Genomic DNA, 18,920 nt, shown 5'->3' on the forward strand with positions numbered 1-18,920 from the left:
ATCACCTGACCAGAGCAAAAACAAAACCGGTTCTGAACTGCTGAAGACTCAGAAAGTTCAATTAGCCAGAGCATCCTGCTTTCCTGCACTACAGTCACCGAGCAGGGAGGTGAGCAGCCCGGGCCTGCTGAGGAGCCTGGGCGCTAGGCCCAGCTAGCAGGCATGTGCACATGTGTGCCCAGAGGCTGTGTGCTGAGCCAGGAACCCTGCTCCTACGGCCCCCAGGAGACCCAGGATGAAGTACATCAGTCGTTCATGCCAGGCACTGTACTAAATATGCAAGGAAGGCCCCAAAGAGTCGCCTGGGGGTCTCTGCTCCAGAAGCTCATGACCCACTAGGAGAAAAGCAACATGCCAGAAAACTACAGGGCCTGCACCAGATGTCTGCAGGGGTCGCTAAGGGCCCAAGGGAGGAGTGGTCAGATCCCCAGGTCTAGGAGCCAGGGTGGGCAGTATCAGCCTCTTCAAAGGAATCAGCTTCTGAGGTTCCATCCAGTCAGGCAGAAAATCACAGAAGCCATTCTCACGAATACTTTAAGCAGCACATCTGTTGGCAAAACACAACTATTGTTACACAAATAAGAAGCTGCAGATTGCAAAGGCACCTGACAGCATTTAAAATTCATTTCTCCTGTTTTGCAAAGCTGCAATGGGAAATCATGCTGTTAAATTATACATTCATAAAGGATGTACAGACAGACCTCAGAGATATTGTGGGTTCAGTTCCAGATCACCACAAAAGAGCAAATACTGCAATAAAGTGGGTCACACAATGCTTTTGGTTTCCCAGTACATATGAGTTATGTTTATACTAGACTGTAGTCTATTAAGTGTGCAACAGCATTATGTCTAAAAACATGTACATACCTTTATTAAAAATCCTTTATTGCTAAAAAATACTATTTTCTTTCAGAGCTTTCAGTGAGTTGTAATCTTTTCACAATAGTAACATCAAAGATCACTGATCACAACTCATCTTAACAGATATAATAATGAGAAAGCATGAAATATTCTGAGAATTACCAAAATGTAACAGAGACACAAACTGAACAAATGCTGTTGGAAAAATGGCACTGACAGACTTGCTCGATGCACAGTTGCACAAACCTTCAATTTATAAAAAATGCACTATCTGTGAAGTACAATAAAGTGAAGCACAATAAAACAAGTTCTTTATGTTTAAAAAGTGGGGGAACTATGTGGGTGCTATTTAGACTTTCATCAGTTTCCTCCATGTTTCTGGATAACTGCAAATCTCCCCAAAGTGACTCAAACTCTAACTCTACACATCTGCCCTTTATGTGTACCTTCTACTCCAGACTGTAGATCTGATTAAACCATAAACAATACTGTTCCTCTTGGCCACATAGAAGCTAATGAGTCAATAAGCAGAGCAGGCTGCATTCTATTCTGTCCCTCTTAGTTTAAGACAAAATCTGAGGGCAAGGTCCCACTGCAGAATCCATCCATCTACCTAATAAGTATGCATGATTCAAGACACTGGAGACACAGCAAGGAAGAGGCAAAAAAACAAAACAAAATAAAACAAAACAAAAACCCTCTGCCCTCACAGGACTTAGACTCTAATGGAGGGAAAGGGAGAGGGAAGGGGGGTGGGGGAGAACGTGAACAAGCACAAATAAAACCAACAAGCAAAGCAGTGTATATAAGGCAGATGATGACAAGTGCTGGGCTAGCAGGGGAAAGTGGTGGGGTGCGGGCAGGCAAAAATTTTCAGGGAGGGCAACACTGGGAAGGCAACACTTAAGCCAATTTGAGGGAGACCACAAAGGAAGCTAAGTGATTCCTGGGGGAAGAACGTCCCCAACATAGGGAAGCCCAGGGGTCAAGGCCTTGAGGCAGGGCTGTACCTGGAGGATCCAGAGAAGGGCATGGAGGCCAAGGAGGCCACAGTGGGTGAGTGACAGCAGACTGGCAGGAGAGGTGAACAGACTGGGCCTTGGAGGCCACTGTAAGGACTTTGGCTTTAACTCAGAGTGAGAGGGGAGCCCACATGTTGCAGGACTGAACAGAGATGCAGGGGTCAAGGACAGAGGGAGGCGGCGAGGGTAAGAACTCAGACCAAGATGGAAACAGCGGAGATGGGGAGAACTTGTCAGGGAGAATGAACAGAGTTTGTGGACAAGTGGGCTGTGGTCTGAAAGAAAGCATTCTGGGTAACCAGCACCAGGTTTCTGACCTGAGGAGCAGGAAGATGGAGTTGCTGCTTACTGGGAAGGGGAGAGCAGGGAAAGAAAAGGCACGCGGGGTTAGGAGCTCAGGCTTGACCAGGTACAGCTAGAGAAGCCTGTTAGAAGCTGAGCAGAGCTGTTGAGTTGGCACTGGGAACACAGGCCCGGAGTTCACGGGGGCCAATCAGCCTAGAGACATCAAGTTGGTTACCAGTGGCTGGCAGATGGAAAAAAAAGCCACAAGGCTGGATAAGATCCCCTCAGAAGTGAGGGTGGAGAGGAGCATGAGCCCAAGGCCCGCCAACAGCACATAGGCACAGAGGGACCTGCACACGCCCACCGAGGACCTCCTGAGGACCCATGGGCACCAGACATCATCCTAGGCACCCGAGCTACCTCTGTGAATACAGTGAACAACCCCACCTGGCAGACGTCAGTCCTAGCAGGGACAACAGACAATTAAGATAAAGTCAGTCACCTATTCTATTAGAAAGGGACCAAAGCTATGGTTTGGAAAAAACAGGGCAGTCAGGATAGGCCCAGTTGAGGAGATGCACTCTGGCGGAGAGCCCCAGGAGAGGGAAGGGACTGACATGGATACTGGGGTCACTGATGCTGACCGGTCAGGGAAGAGGAGAAGTGACAACTGGCCCTCAGATTTGAAAATATAAAGGTCACCATTTGTGCCGGCAAAGGACTGACTAGAAAGGGCTCAGAAGAGCACGTGGAGAGACAAAGAAGAGTTCCGCTAGAAAAGGGAAGCAGAGAAGCTCGAGAGGTGCTGGGGCCAAGAGCAGCTGGTGTCAAGGTGGGAGAAGCAGCAGCAGGCAGTGGGGATGGGAAGGACCCAGTACTGAGGGAGGAATCTCCAACGTGGGACAGGGCCAGAGAGGTGGCCCAGAGCAGGAGAGGAGCAGGGAGTGAGGGCCGACGCTGGTAACGGGGTGCTGGGCCTGTGGGCGTTCTCTTCTGATGGCTCCCTGCTCTACAGGAACCAGGAAGTGAGGGATCAGCTGCGAGACGGTGGAGGGTGGGAGAAGCCAGGAGAGACTGGGGAATGGCAGTCAGGCAGCGTGAAGTGCCCCTGAGGTGAGTGGACATGACCTTGAGATGGGAGCAACCAGGAGGCTACTACATCCAGCTGCGGGGTAGAGCAGGAGCAAGGCAGGCGGGTGACTGGGTTTTACCAGGGTTGGGGCTTCATTAAACTGAGCATGACAAAGCAAGATAGTGGCAAAGCTGTGGGGGTGGTACTCCAGGGAGTACTCACGACCGCCCTGCCATCTACAATGGGAAGATGTGTGAGGATACAAGGGAGGCAAGGGCCAGAGAAAAGATGGGAACATCAGCGTTACCTGAGTGCCTGCAGTGGGAAAGGACTAACGGTGCTGGGAGTGGAAGCGGCGAGCGGGACATAACGACAAAGGTGAGGGCTAAATCGTCCGGCACCAGCACCTGTCAGTGTAAAAGCCTGACTCTGAGAAAGAATAAAAAGATGTGGTGATCCTTCAGAGCATGTGCATCTTTAAAAAGTTGTCTCGAAGAACACAATTTTACGTACTTTCACTTCTGAATGTTTCATTTCCGTGTCTCGTCATAGAACAGGGTACAGAAGTAGGAGGATGGACTTAAGGTAACACGTGATTTCAACTACACAGACTTTTCAGGGAATAATGAGAGCTGTCCTGTTACAGCTGCCAAACCGTGGCGACCAGGCAGCGAGGAGCCATGCAGGCGCTACTTAGGACGAGACAAGCATCTGATTAAATCTACCATGAACGCCTTTAGCCAAACTCCTGTGGCTATGCTGCATGGAATCAGACTGAACTGCCACTGCCCATCTGCTTATAGCTTGGATTCCACTGAAAAGAACTGTTCTGTGGGGACTCCTGACTTTGCCTGGGCCCTTCTATCCTGGAGATGGACAGGCTTCTGCAGCAGGTTCACTGGTAGCCCCAAAAGGTATGTATATGTCTTAACCCCCAGACCCTGTCAATGGGACCCTATTTGGACTAAGAATTTTGTAGATACAATTAAGTGAAAGATCTTGAGTTGAGATCTTCCTGTATTTCAGGTGAGAAGACACACACATAAGAGCTGGCCAAGTGAAGATGCAAGCAGAGATTGGAGTGATGATACCAGAAGCCAAGGAACGTCTAGGATTTCCAGGCAGCCACCAGCAGCTACAAGAGCCAAGAAAGGATCCTGCCCTAGAGTCTCTGAAGGGAGTGGGGCTATGCGACACCCTGATTTGGGACCTCTGGCCCTTGCACTGTCTGAGAATCCATCCACTGTTGGGTACTTTGTTGCAGCTGTCCTATAAGCTCACCTGCTTCTCCTTTAGCTCTAATTCTCACCAGATTCCTGAGCTTTCACAGACGATCCATGCACTTTCCACCCTCCCCACCTTTCTCAAAGAGGAAGTGCCTGCCAGAAGCCTGCCCTCCCATGGCCACTCTCCAAGCAAGGACTCTGTTCTTCCAGGACCCCGTCTCCTCTACCTCCACCTCCTCATGCAAACGTGCTATCACAGCCAACCACCTGATGAAGACTCCGCGCTCCACCCCCATTTCTCTGGTCCTTATCACAACAAACTTCTCAAAAAGTCATCTACACCCAGTCTCCACTCCCTCACCTCCCACTCACCCACTCCAACCTGGCTTGTCCTCACCACCTCTGATGAGGTTCACCACAATACAGCTAGTTTCTCGCTTAAATCTTTCACTAGAGGATGACCAACTGTATACATGCATTTGCTACCTAGCCCTTCAAACCTCAAAGAAACAAAGTACAGATGTGTGAAGAGGAAGAAACCTCCAACAGAGACGACAGAAAAAATGGCAGGAGGGGACTTCCAAACAGATGAGATATGTCTCACTAATTTCTAAATGCTGGAAAGAGGAGGAACATGTTGGCTAAGGTACAGAGTGAATGTATGACAAGGAAGCTACAAAGGAGGTGGGGGCCTGTGCGCCTGTTAGAACCCCAGAGGGGCTGGCAGAGCAGACCAGGGGTAAGCAGTGCCCGTCCAACAGTAAGTACGCACAGGTCATCGACCTGTCAGATTACGGTCCAGGACCATTGGGGGCTGGGCATCTTCAGCAAGCTCCCAGATACAGCTGATGACACTGGGGCTGGTCACCGAAGCACACCTAGAGTGGCAAGGTGCCACTTCCTTCCACAGGCAAGAAACCAAATGGTCTTTTCTAAATCATTTGATGGAACCGTCCTTTCCTTCTCCCTAAGGCTCTTGGTGTGGCTGGCAGCAGCCCAGGTGAAGCCCACCTCTTTCTGGCCTCCGAGGGTCCCCGGAATGAGGGCTGACCCCTGTATGTTTCCCACCAAAGCCAAGTCTGCTGGTCAGTCTGCCCTGTCCCCCACACAACTCCTACTCCAACCCCCCTGCCCTGGGGAGCTACCCCACAGGAAATGGGTGACTCCACCAGAGCAGGGGCAGTGTGCCACCTACTCAGACCTCTTGTCCCCAAACCCAGAGACCCAGCAACACGGAAAACAGACCAATTCTGTCCCTAGAGGGAACGTAATATTCTCATATTTTAGAATAAAATTCAGCCGTAAAACCAGAACAGAAACATCCACAAACAAGAAACAGATGATAAGAGTTCAGAGATTAAAAATGGGTTAGCTACAAATACAAAACAACAGTATGGCATTGTTTACTACAGGAAAAGACTGAAAAGTGCCGAAATGTGGGAGCTGCTTGACTAAAGTGTGGTTCATCTACACAATGGAGTCTGCACACAAAGAGTGCGGAAGGGAGCGCTGCACACCGCCATCAACAAGGAGGGCGTCTACGCTGACAGGAGGTCTCCAGGAAAGACGGAGTGAAAACAAACTAAAACCAAGATGCAAAACACTCCATCAAGTGAGCTTCTTGCGTAATAAAAGGAGAAATAACAATACGTATATTTATTGGTTTATCTTTGCAAGAAGAAACACTAAAAGGATGAGCAAGAAACTGAAAACTTCTGAGTATTGTATAAGCTTGGCTTTTTAAAGTTCAAAAAGTTTTTGAACTTTTAAAAAATATATAGGTTTCAGGTGTACAACATTATAATTTGACATCTGTATCCATTACAAAGTGATCACCTCCACACAACTAGTTACCATTCAGGCTTGGCTTTTTTTAAAATTCAAGTCTGCTATACTACATTCAACAGATACCAAATTGCATTTCAATAAATGTAATCAGAATAAATATAACAAAACAAGAATTACAAAACCCATACGTGTTGTTTACACATACATAAAGTGTGCATATAGCCTATGAATATAAAGAATCATTATTACAATCATAACTAAAGAAAATTCAGTGAAGTAGCAATTCTTCAATTAAATTAGGCTTGACTTGCAAACCACTAAATACATATTCCAAAAATAGAAGAAAAGCAAACCATAAAACTGAAAACAAATAAACCTAGCTGTGTATCAAATTAGTAACACAATCACACAGAAAAGAATTATTTCAAGTGACTTTTTCCAACATATTATAAAGGAAAATTCAAACATACAGAAAAATTGAACAAACTGTCCAAAGAAAACCCACATACTCATCGCCTAGATTCTACCATTGTTGACATGATTCAGCGACCAATCTATTCATCTTATTTTTGATGTATTTCAAAGTTCACCAGTACATTTCATCCTTAAACACTTCAGCATACAAATAACTAACTGGAGTTGAAAATTCATTTTCATTTTTTAAGGTAAAATTTACATCCAGTGAAATGACAAATCTTAAGTGTATCATTTAATGAGTTCTGTCAAGTGCAGGCACCTGTATAAGCCAAACCCCTATCAAGACAGATGTCATGAAGGCCACAGAAGTTCCCCTGCACTTCTTTCCAGGCAGCCCCACCCCACACCCTCAGCAACACTTGGTGGTGTCGGTTTTTAATTTTGGCCATTACAGTGGGTGTGTAGTGGTATTTCATTGTGGTTTTAATTTGCATTTCTGTTAGGACTTTCTCATAAGAATATTGCTCACCATTCAGATACCTTCCTTTGTGAAATATCTATTAAAATCTTTTCCTGTTTTAAAAATAGGTTGTCTTTTTATTACTGACTTATAAGAGTTCTTTATATATTCTCGACATAAGTCCTTTATCAGATATATGACTGTCTATTTTCTCTATGACTTGTCTCAACTATTTTCTCAGTAACTTATCTTTCCACTTTCTTAGTATCATCTTTTGAAGAGTAGAAGTTTTAAACTTTAATGACGTCCAGTGTATCCACTTTTTCCTTTAATAATCATTGCTTTCTGTATCCTAAGAAACCTTTAACTTCAGACTGTGAACATATTCTCCCATATTTTCTTCTAGTAGCTTTATATTTTTAGCTTTCAAAATATTTAGGTCTATAATCCATCTTGAATTAATTTTTATGTACAGTGTGAGGTAGTGCTTTGGGTTAAAATGTGTCCTCTTCAAAAAAGGTATGTTGGGGGGGAGGGTACAGCTCAGTGGTAGAGCACATGCGCGAGGTCCTGGGTTCAATCCCCAGTCCCTCCATTAAAAAAAAAAAAGATGTTGCAGTCCTAACCCCCAGTATCTAAGAATGTGATGATCTTATTTGGAAACAAGGTCCCTGCAGATGTAATTAGTTAAGATGAGGTCATCTTGGAGTAGGGTAGGATCCTAATCCAACATGAGTGGTGTCCTTATAAGAAGACAGCCACATGAAAACACAGACACAACACAGAGAATGCCACACAGTGAGGAAGGCAGATACTGGAGTTATGCAGCTGCAAATCAAGGAACACCAAAGACTGTCAGCAAACCACCAGAAGCTAGGAACAGGAAAGGAAGGATTCCCCTACAGGTTTCAGGGGGAGCATGGGCTGACAACACCTCGAGTTTTAAGCCACCCAGTTTGTAGCACTTTGTTACAATAGCCCTAGGAAACTCATATAGGTAGGGTCAAGGTTCCTTTTTGTCTGGTATAGACAGAACCATTTGCTAAAAAGGCTTTCCTTTCTCTCACTGAATTGCTCTGGCGCCTTTTAAAAATCAAACAATCATAGACGTTTGGTCAATTTCTGGGCTTTCAGTTCTATTCCACGGAACTATGTGTTTACCCTTATTCAAGTACCAAGCAGTCTTGATTATTGCAGATTTAACAGTAAGTCAAAGTCAGGTAGTCTAAGTGTTCCAATTTTGTTCTTTTTTAAGACTGCTTTGGATATTCTAAGTGCTTTGCATTTCCAGATACATTTTAGAATCACTGTAAAGATTATTTAGTCTTTTAATCCATGAACATGGTATATCTTTCTATTTATTTAGGTCATTAATTTCTTTCAACAATGTTTTCAGTTTCAGTGTACAGATCTTATACATTTTTCATTAAATTATTCCTAATTGTACTCCACTGCAAATTTCATTTTCCAATTAATTTCTGCATAATTGACCTTGTGTCTTGAGATCTTGCTGAATTTGCTCTTTAGTTCTAGTATGCCTGTTTTTCTTTCTTTTACATTCTTTCAAATTTTCCATATTACCTCCAAAATGAAAGTTTTACTTCCCTTTAATATTAATGTCTTTTATCTTTTTCCTTGCCTTATCATATTAACTAGAACTTTTCCCTGATTTTAGGGGTAATATGTTCAATGTTTCACCATTAAATACAATTTATATGTAGCTTTTTCTTAAAGGCACTGTATCAGATGAGGATGTTCCTTTCTATTCCTAATCTGCTGAGTTTCTATTATGAATGGGCACTGAATTTTGTCAAACACTTTTTCTATATCTATTGAGATAATCACACGGTTTTTCTCCTTTATTCTCTTAATATGGTGAATTACAGACTGGTTTTTAAATTTTAAACCACATTTGTATGCCTGGGATAAGTCTCAATTGGTTGATATATTATCTCTTTAATATATTGTTAGATTTGATTTGCTAATATTTCATTAAGATGTTTATATTTATAGTCATGAAGGATAATGATCTCTAATTTTCTTTTTATGTACTGTCTTTGTAAGATTTAGTATCAGGGTTATACTAGATTCGTAAAATAAACTATCAAGTGTTTCTTCTTCCTCCTCTATTTTCTAAAAGCTTATGTTTATGCAAGATTGGTGTTATTTCTCAAATGTTTGATAAAATTCACTCATGAAACCATCTGGGCCTAGAGATGTCTTTGTGGAAAATTTTTTTGATAATGTAAAAAAAAATCCTTTTCCTAGATGAAGAGCTATTGTTTTCTATTTCATATTATGTCAATTTTTATATGTCCTGTTTTTCAAGGAATCTGTCCATTTCATCCAAGTTTGTCAATTTTAATTGTTCATTCCCTTATAATCCTTTTAATGTCTGAAGAAGTTTTAGTAATGTACCTTTTTATGCCTGATATTGGTAACTTATGTGCTTCTCTTTTTAGCTTCATTAGTCTGGCCAGGGGATTTTCAACTTTGTTGATATACTTTGGCTCTGTTAATTTTCTCTAACCTTTGTCTGTTTTCTATCTCATAAATTTCTACTCTTACCTTTATGACTTCCTTCTTTCCCTCTATTTACTTTGGGTTTACCTTGCTCTTCTTTTTCTAGCTTCTTAGGTGGAATCTTAAATCATTAATTTTATACCTTTCTTCTTTTCTAATAAATGCATTTAAAGCTATAAATTTCCCTCTATTAGTACTTTAGCTTCATCCTATAAAACTTAATATGTTGTATTTTCATTATATTTCATTATTGCTTGAAATCTTCCCTAATTTTTCTTATGATTTCTTCTTCGACCCATGGGTTTTTTAGAAATGTGTGGTTTGATTTTCAAATATTTGCGGGTTTTCCTAGATCTTTTGTTATGATTTTTAATTTAATTCCTTCTGATCAAAGAACATAATCTGTAAGATTTCAAGCTTCTTAAGTTTATTGAGACCTCTTTTATGGTCTGGCAAATGACACGTTGAACTGTATTATGTACACTTGAAAAGAATGTGTATTCTGCAGCTGTTGAGTGTGTTATTCTATAAATGTGGTTGGTAATGTTCAGGTCTTATACATCCTTACTGACATCTAGTTCTAGTTCTACCAAATATTGGGAAAAGGGTATTAAAATTGCCAAGTATGATTATGGATTTGTTTATTGCTCTTTAATTCTAATTTTTCTTCATGCACTTTGCAGCTCTGTAATTAGGCACATACACATTCATGGTTGTTAATGTCTTCCTGATGAACTGACTCTTTTATCATGAAATGTTTCTTTTTATCTCTGGTAATATCCTTTGTTTCAGTCTGCCTGTCTTTTCTTTGGGGGGGGGTGCGGATATCACTATTGCCATTCCAGCTTTCCTGTGCTTACTGTTTTTATGGTTTATTTTTTCCCATCCTTTTACATTCAATCTAACTGTGTCTTTATTTTAAAACTGTTTATCTTATAGACAACTTATGGCTAGGTCTTATTTTCAAATTCACCTTACAATCTCTGCCATTTAACTGAAATGTTTAGTCCATTTACATTTAATGTATTATTGATATGATTGGACTTTAGGACTACTGATTTGTTCTTTCATTATGACCATATTTTATGTCCTTGAAGAGTAGTTAAAACAGTTGCTTTAAAATCCTCTAATTCCAACATCTGGATCATCTTGGGGTAAGGTGCCACTGATCACCTTTTCTCTTGTCCAGGGGTGGGCAAACTATAACCTGCAGACCCAATCTGACCCACTGTGTGGTTTTTTTTTAATTAGGGGAAAGCGCGAACGCAGTCCCCCACTACCACAAATTATGCAGTCGAGTTTCCCACATTTGGGGAAATCGCAGGGGTCAGCACATCCAGAGTGCAATGGATAAGCTTCGCCCTGGGAAAACCACCTTCGTGATCATGGTATCTCCCCTGCCAGGTAAGTATTTCCCACTGTGTGTTTTTTAAAGTAAAATTTTACTTGAATGCAGCCATGCCCATTTGTTCACATACCTTCTGCAGCTGCTTTTGCATCACAACAGCAGAGTTGTGTGTAGTTGTGACAGAGACTGTATGGCTTGCAAAGCCTAAAATAGTCACTACATACAGAAAAAAATTTGTTTACCCCTGCTCTTGAGTAAGGGTCATATTTTTCCTATTTCTTCAAATGTCTAGATATTGTGAGTAATACTGTCAGACTCTGGATTCTGTTATTTTCCAATGAAGAGCATCAATTTTATATTCTGGCAGGCAGTTAATCTGGTAAAACTAAAACTCTAAACTGTCTTCCCTATGGAGGGTAGCAGTCACAACCTCAGTTCATTTCTTTTGCCTTAGCTGGAGTTTAGCAGAGTTTATATGAAAAATTTGGACCCCTGCCCAAGGCTATCTGCTTTTCAGGATTTCTGCCCTCAGTCCTCTGATTCCTCAACCCCTGAGACTGTAGGTCTCTATTCAAGTCTCAGTCTCCCAGCAGCAGCACTGCCTAGGACTGCCCTCAGGTGAAAAGCTATTACAAATAGGAAATTCACCTAATGCAGTTCCCTTCTTCCAAGTATCAAGTTCTGTCCAGTTTCTGCCTGCTTTTTCTCTACTGTCTTTAAATGATTGTTTTTATTTCTGTCCAGAGTTTTTGCCTGTTATTTACACGGGAGGTAGTCCAAAATGAGCTACCTAACTACTACCAGAAGCAAATCCCTCAGGTGTCTTTTGAATGCAATAATCTTGATTTTACATCCTTGGTGAGATATGTCCTAAGGACAAAAAGAAGCCTTAAACTTCATTCAGGATTTTTATTGTTAGCAGTAACATTCAATAATAATTTTATAATTATTTTATGTATATTACAAGATAACGTAAATAAGCAACTATATTAAATTAGGAATGAACTTTTCTGCAAGAAAAAGATATAAGGATAAAATAATAAATACAAATGTGCTAATGTTACATTTCCACTGTAGATATCATTATATATTTATGAGTTAAAATTTTTTTTTCAGTATATTTTCTAGCTTTGTCCACTGAAAGGGCCTAGATGCAATGTCACCCCAGTAAGACTGCACACATCTAGCAACCAAATCTTGGATTCTAAATACCATTTCCCACTAAAAGGAACCAGAGCTCTTGGAACCAGTTCCGGGGTAGGAAAAGCACACACTGAGATGGAATGTGCCAGAAAGAAAAGACTCTTTCAAAGACTAATTAATGAGGGTATGCCAAGAGGACACAGGTGCCAGGATAAAGGAAACATCATTGCCCAAATCTGGAATAATCTAATCAAAATAATAAAGACTATAGCTGAATTGTAAAGCATTTAATAAGTAAAACTCCACAAGTCCATATCGACATGAAAGAGAACAGAAGAGAGAATGTCAAGTATTTTGCCACCATTTGAGGTGATTATTACACCAATTCCTTACTTTGGAATTTGGTAATTAACTTTGTAATCAAAGACAAAGATTTAGCATTTATATTGATGCAGGGTCATGATATCCCCTTACATAGAGGCAAAGTGCCACATGGACAAAAGGTGATGGAATGCAAAGAAGTTTAAAGTTACAGAAAAAATGAATATGAATCTCAACAAGGGAGGTGATGTAATAAGCTAAGTCATCTTTCATTTCTGGGAGTTAATATAATTCTCCAAAGTTGTCACATCAAGAAAGATGTATAAGCATACTATTTAGTTTCAACAGTAACCATCAAAGAAACTAAAAGTAGAAGCCGTTAAAAGCTGGAATCTCTGGGTCATGGAACAGGAAGGGGAAGAGGTAGACTAGTGTCTTCACCATAACCCCCTTTGAGAGAGGTTATGTTGTTATCAAGTGGCTGTAATATTTTGATAAAAAAATCAAAATCCAAACAACTTAACCCTCCAATAGTTTCCCACTGCTCTGACATTAACATCAGAAATCCTACACCAAGCCTGTCAACCTCTTAGCCTGTATACATCTCTGTCACTGTCACCCCCACCCCACTCTACTCCAGCCACACAGGGCTTCTTAAAGCACCTTAGATGGTACGCACCTGTCAGATTCAGGACACATTCACACATGCTCTTCTCCATCAGGAAAGCCATCCTCCACTCTGTCCCGTCCACTTTTGTTCACCCCTTGGTTCCCTGCTTCAGCACTCCTTCCTTAGGGCAGGCTTCCTTATCCCTCCCAAAGCTGGGCTGTCCCTGCATTACACATGATTTCAGTGAGCACCCCATCACCCCCATACTTGTCCTTCAGAGCATGTAACCCACTATAATTACATAATTACTTGTGAATTTTTTAAAGTCTGTCTCTCCAGCCAAACTTAAGCTCCATGAGGAAAGATACCAATCTTTTCTCAGTCACCCTACAGCCTGCCTACCACAGTGCCTCAGGTACTATAGACACCTAACTCCATCATGGAATGAATGACTGGATGACAGCCTGATGAACTGCAGATCCTTCAGCATGGAGCAGCAAGGAACTCGGTACTTAAACTGAACAGTATTGCCAGATGAAAAAGCTAAGAAATGTGGAACAATCCCATCATTTAGAATTGAGTGTCATAACAAATAGGCTTATGAAACATGTAGTGTTCCACAACTGTCAGTGAAGCTGTTCAATATATCACCCAAAGTTCCACTGCATCCATCTGAGAGGTGACCTGTGGCTTACACTGAGGTCTTAGTGAAGATGGTGAGAAGTGGCTGGTTCTGGGGTAATTTTTGAATGTACAGGTCCACAGGACTTGCTGTTGAATTAGAGGAAGGTGAGACAAAGAGGAGAATCAAGGACAAATCCTAAAATTTTACATTGGTAACTTGGTGGATGCTGATGCTATTTAATGAGATAGAAACTAGAAGCAGATTTAAGGAGGGGGGAGCAAGAGTTCTGTTTGGCAGACTCACAGGTATAGAAAACAAACTTAAGGTTACTAAAGTGGAAAGACGATGAGGGAGGGATAAATTAGGAGTTTAGGATTAGCAGATACAAAACTACTATATATAAAAAATAGATTAACAACAGGGTCTTAACTGTATAGCACAGGGAAATATACTCAATATCCTGTAATACACCATAATGGAAAAGAGTATGAAAAATAATATGTATATGTATAACAAAATCACTTTGCTGTACACCAGAAACTAACGTAACACTGTAAATCAACTCTATTTCAACTAAAAAAGAAAAAAAGAAAAAAAGCACATTTTAAAAAAAAAAAAAAAGTTCTGCTTGGGACTTGTTACATTTGAGATGTTCATGAGCAACTCAAGGGGAAATACTGATGAGGCCATCAAATGTGGGGCTCAAAAGGGAGGTTATAGATGCAGGCTAGAGACACGGGCACAGAGTAGAATGGTCAGCACACAGTGGTAGCTATCATTCAGAGCAATGAAAGCACAGAAACAATGGAAACACCCCTAATTAAATCAAAGCATAGCCATCAATAAAATGTCACGTGGTCATTAAAAACAATGGTGTAAAAACATCATCCAGATGCTACCCATCTGTAGATGGCAGTTGTATGGGCAATTCTTACTTTTCCTCTTTCTATATTTTCTAAAAACTTTTTTTTTCACTGAATAGATACTACTTTTACAATTAGAAAATACAATTATCTTTATTCTGATGGAAAGTGATGATAAAAATAAATTTTTACTGACATGGAAAGCTATCTACATTGTAATTTTTTTAAATTATTTTTTTCCTTTTTTCTCCCTACAACATTATCATTGAGGAAAGAAGGCAAGTTAGAACATGATCCCATTTATCTAAAACAATATGTATGCATGCACATGGGTACATAAGGAAGACTCCAGGAGGATGTTTAAAGTGCCAACAACAAAGGTAACTTTCTGGCTATTATTTACCAGTTTTAGTTGCACTGCACTTTGCACGGTATCTGGAAAACGCTAAACGTGTTCACAAAAATATCTGATGTAATAATCTGAACTAAGTTTTAACTTCATTTTGTCTTCCTTTATTCCACATGTGCTTTAGGGCTTTCCTTGGTCTCTTTCCCCAACAAAGTGACTACTCAAGTGCTGGCTGTTCTTGTATTTGGAGTTGCATGGTATCATGTGCATGACAGGCGTTCTTAACCTTTTTCTGCCACGGGCCCTTTGGCCCTCCTCAGAGGAATGTTTTGAAATGCATAAAATAAGATGTGTAGAAATTGATGAACAACATACTTTTAGAACTGGTGCTACAGTTCTTCCTTAGTAAACCATTAAATAAACAGATCTGGCAGTGGGTCTAATAACTACCCTAAGCTTGAACTTGGTGAACACAAGTGACATTTCAAAGTATCTGTAACTATAATATGATAGAAAAGCATCTTTGATCTCTATCAGTGACAAAGTCATAGGTATTCCTAATACTACCATGGTCTGTTGCCTACCTTCGTCATTGAACTTTCAATGAGAGGTTAGTGAAAATAAAGTAGTGTTTTTCCCATCCAAGGTCACAAAGCCCCAGACTTTTCCACCCTGAGCCAGAACCCTCAGTCTAGAAAGATACATACCAAATAGCTACAGCTCCCCGTGGTGGAACTTCTAGAATGATTTCCACATGCATCTTCTAAATTTCCTACAATGATAACTTTACTTATGTAACTAACAAATAAAGAGCTTAATAAATACTAAGTTTTCATTAGTTCATTTTGTTTTATCTTCTTAACCTGGAATAGTGGTTAAGAAATTTTATACAGTTGCTTACAAGCTACACTAACATTTTCTTATAGGGTGATATTACTTAAAAAAAGACTTTCAACCTTCCCTAACTACTAATTATGATTTTAATCATTTCCGTATCCTCACAAGCCTAGAAAAAAACTCACTTGAATTATTTATTCTGGAGTTAAACGAAACAAAAAGACAAACTGTCACAACTGCAGACATTTATCTATTTTTTTGCCAAGTGTAACTCCAGAAACAGTTGAAAATATTAGAGCAAATTAGTACTTAATACGGACTAATACCTTCTGCTGTTTACAAAAACACAAAACACAGAAACACACAGAAATTTATATTTTAAAAATAAGTTACTAAATAATGTGTATACAAATTTAAAATACAACTTATCGAAGTTGTGTCAAAACTTAAGTGCCACTAGAAGCCCCAGAAAAACGAAAATGCTTTAATTTTTCAAAAATATTTCACATGTAGAAAGTCAGCTCGTGCTGAAAAGTGCTCAAGTTGGTGTCTTAGAAGCAATGTGGAAATATGCAAAGGAGATGGGAATGAAGGGAAATGTGCATATCTCAGAATCCTGCTTTGATTTCTTTCAACTCTAAAAATAAAACCGTTGGACTGCTCTATTAATAAGTCTAGAAAATGGATGCCTTTTTTGTGGAAAGCTTTCACAAACATAGAAATAAAAATATCTTCTCAGTTAATAGACCCAAAGGATGTAAACATAAACCAGATGTCAATCCTTGTTCCTCTACAATTCCATTCTCCCTCAGGGCTCTGGTGGGACTTTTGTTGTAAAGATGTTTCTACAGCACAAGGAGACACGTTAAATGAATGAAGGTCTGCACAGAGCACCATGGACCAGGCTCAAAAGCCAAGTATAGCAGGAAAAGAGTGAGTTGCAGGATGTTACCATACACTGGGATACCATCCCATCAATTTTCAAAACACTTTTGAATGTTGTGTAATGTGTAACACAGCATAAAGCTAGCATGGACAATAACCCCCATCACCCTGGGAGACAAGCTACCTCTGGGAGGGAAGGCAGCAGTGCAAACATGGGCTGGGAGTTCCCTGGAGCTGTCACACTTGAGTTCTTAACAGGAAGCTGATGTGAACAGGCAAAGTGCTAACATTTCCTAAGTCTATGTGGAAAGTAAAGTGCCCGAGGATCTGCCCTGTGAATAGAGTGCAGAGGACTGGCAGGAAGAGGGCTGGGAGGGCTGCAGGAAGGCAGAACCTCAAAGGCAGCAGGGTGGGGACAGCCCGAGGGAGGGCAGAGGAGCAGGTGCACAGAGGTGCAGGTGAGGAGGGCTCCAATCCCCAACCTCCCGAGGCCAGGTCTGCGGAGATCACAGCCAGACGGTTCACAGTGGCTCATCAGGGCGGACCTAGTCCTTGATGAGACAGGAGTGAGCTTGTTTATGCACTGCTTCCTTCACCATGAAAGTCCTGGTAAAGGGTAATAACTAAAAATCAGAAGAACCAAGCAGTGTGTATGGTACCGCTGCTGCCACACGTGCCATGTAAGCTGGTACTGAGCCCCAGAGACTGGAGTGTGTGGGAAAAGAAGCCCTCTCCTCATGAGTTCCCTGGGTCTCCTGGGGCAGAAGTGGAGGGAAGGAAGATTCCATGAAGAGATCTGGAGGGTGAGTCCCGGGGGGCCTGATGGGGATTGCAAGTCAGCTCAGGGCAGATGGCATCCAGTGCAGTGCAGGGCAGAAAGGGGGCAGGATGGATGGCCCTGTCTTCTGGGGCTCAGAAACCTCTCAGAGTGTGACGCAGCTTAGAAGGAAAGCCAAGCCTATTTGGCACAACTGATGCAGCTGTGCCTGATTCCTACCAGCACACTCTGCAAACAGAACTGCTCCTAGACCCCGGGCCTGGCTTGCTCCGCCTGTCCGTCTCCACACTCCAAACCTTCAGACCCGGCCACACAGTGTTCTCTCACCCAAGCCTCCATCCGTGCAGCTCTCTCCTCCACTCACACTTTCTCCTGGATGAGCTAGTGTTGCCTGATCGTTAAGGTCTGGGGGGGGGTCACTTTTCTAAGAAGTCTCTTTCCTGACCCTATCCCACAAGCCTAGGTAGAACCCCTCTAATGTTTATGTGCCCCCTCAGTGGCCAGTACTTCTCCACTGTAGCATTTAGCCCCTTGTACAGTAATGGCCTATGCCCGTCTGTCTTCCTGTAGGCCAGAAGGTCGCTGAGGGTAGGGATAGTCCCTAGCAGCTAGGACAGTAACTGACAAATAATAGCTGCTCAATTAGTATAGGGTAAATGAATAAAGTACTGCAATATAAAGAGTACCATAGTGAAAGACAAGTGTGGCAACAGCATTATGGTTCTGAATACTGCTGGGATACTCCTTATGCATACCACAATACGAACAAGACACAATGTCTAGCAGCTGCGGGAGACTCTTTACCCTGAGTCCCAAGGAGCCACTGCAACTTAGAACAGTACCAAAATAAAAATGCTCCACTCTCTTCAAGATTCAGAAACAAGAGCTGGGGTGAAGTTCTGCTTGCCAAGTAAAGGGTCCTGCCTCAGCCTCTGCTCACATGAGGTCACGAAATGGAAGCTTCAGAAGTTTTGTTTTCTAGCGCTGCTAAAAATGATTTCTTCCCAGGCTAATGAACAGCTCTCTAATCTCCACAAACTGCACTGCAGTCGTAAATTTGGGGGCTTATCTCCTCATGTGTAGCCTTTTCTTTAAAACTTTACAATTAAAAGGCCATCCTTCATTTAGCAATATCTATGACAAAGTTTAAAATGCATGATCTTTTGACCCAGCAAGTCCCATCTCTAGGAATTTCACCTACAGATAAACTTGGCTGTGAGCAAAATATACATAAAAGACTATTCACTACAGCATTAATGAAATAAAATACATTGGAAACATAAATATCCCTCAATAGAAAACTGGTTAAATAAATTACAGTGCATCCATAATGGACTACGACTAATCTAACCCTTAAAAAGGGTGATACTGCTATCTATAGGAATTGGTATCAAACAATCATCAAGATATATTAACTAAGAGCAAACCATGCAAATGTGCATGATACTTTACTGTTTGATAAACACACACACGTTTGTGTGTGTATACACAAACATAAGATATATAC

General features: G+C 41.4%; 1 protein-coding gene and 1 non-coding gene across 3 annotated transcripts in view; both read right to left on the reverse strand.

Annotated features, from left to right (window-relative positions):
- MECP2 (methyl-CpG binding protein 2) overlaps positions 1-18,920 on the reverse strand; it is a 60,101-nt gene that overhangs the window by 32,331 nt on the left and 8,850 nt on the right. The gene's annotated exons all lie outside the window — the stretch shown is intronic.
- Positions 10,903-11,066, reverse strand: LOC116277320 (U1 spliceosomal RNA). Its single transcript, XR_004186796.1, has one exon. It is a non-coding gene; the product is annotated as a U1 spliceosomal RNA (small nuclear RNA).

The sequence above is a fragment of the Vicugna pacos genome, chromosome X (assembly GCF_048564905.1).
Source record: "Vicugna pacos chromosome X, VicPac4, whole genome shotgun sequence".
Taxonomy (NCBI): domain Eukaryota; kingdom Metazoa; phylum Chordata; class Mammalia; order Artiodactyla; family Camelidae; genus Vicugna; species Vicugna pacos.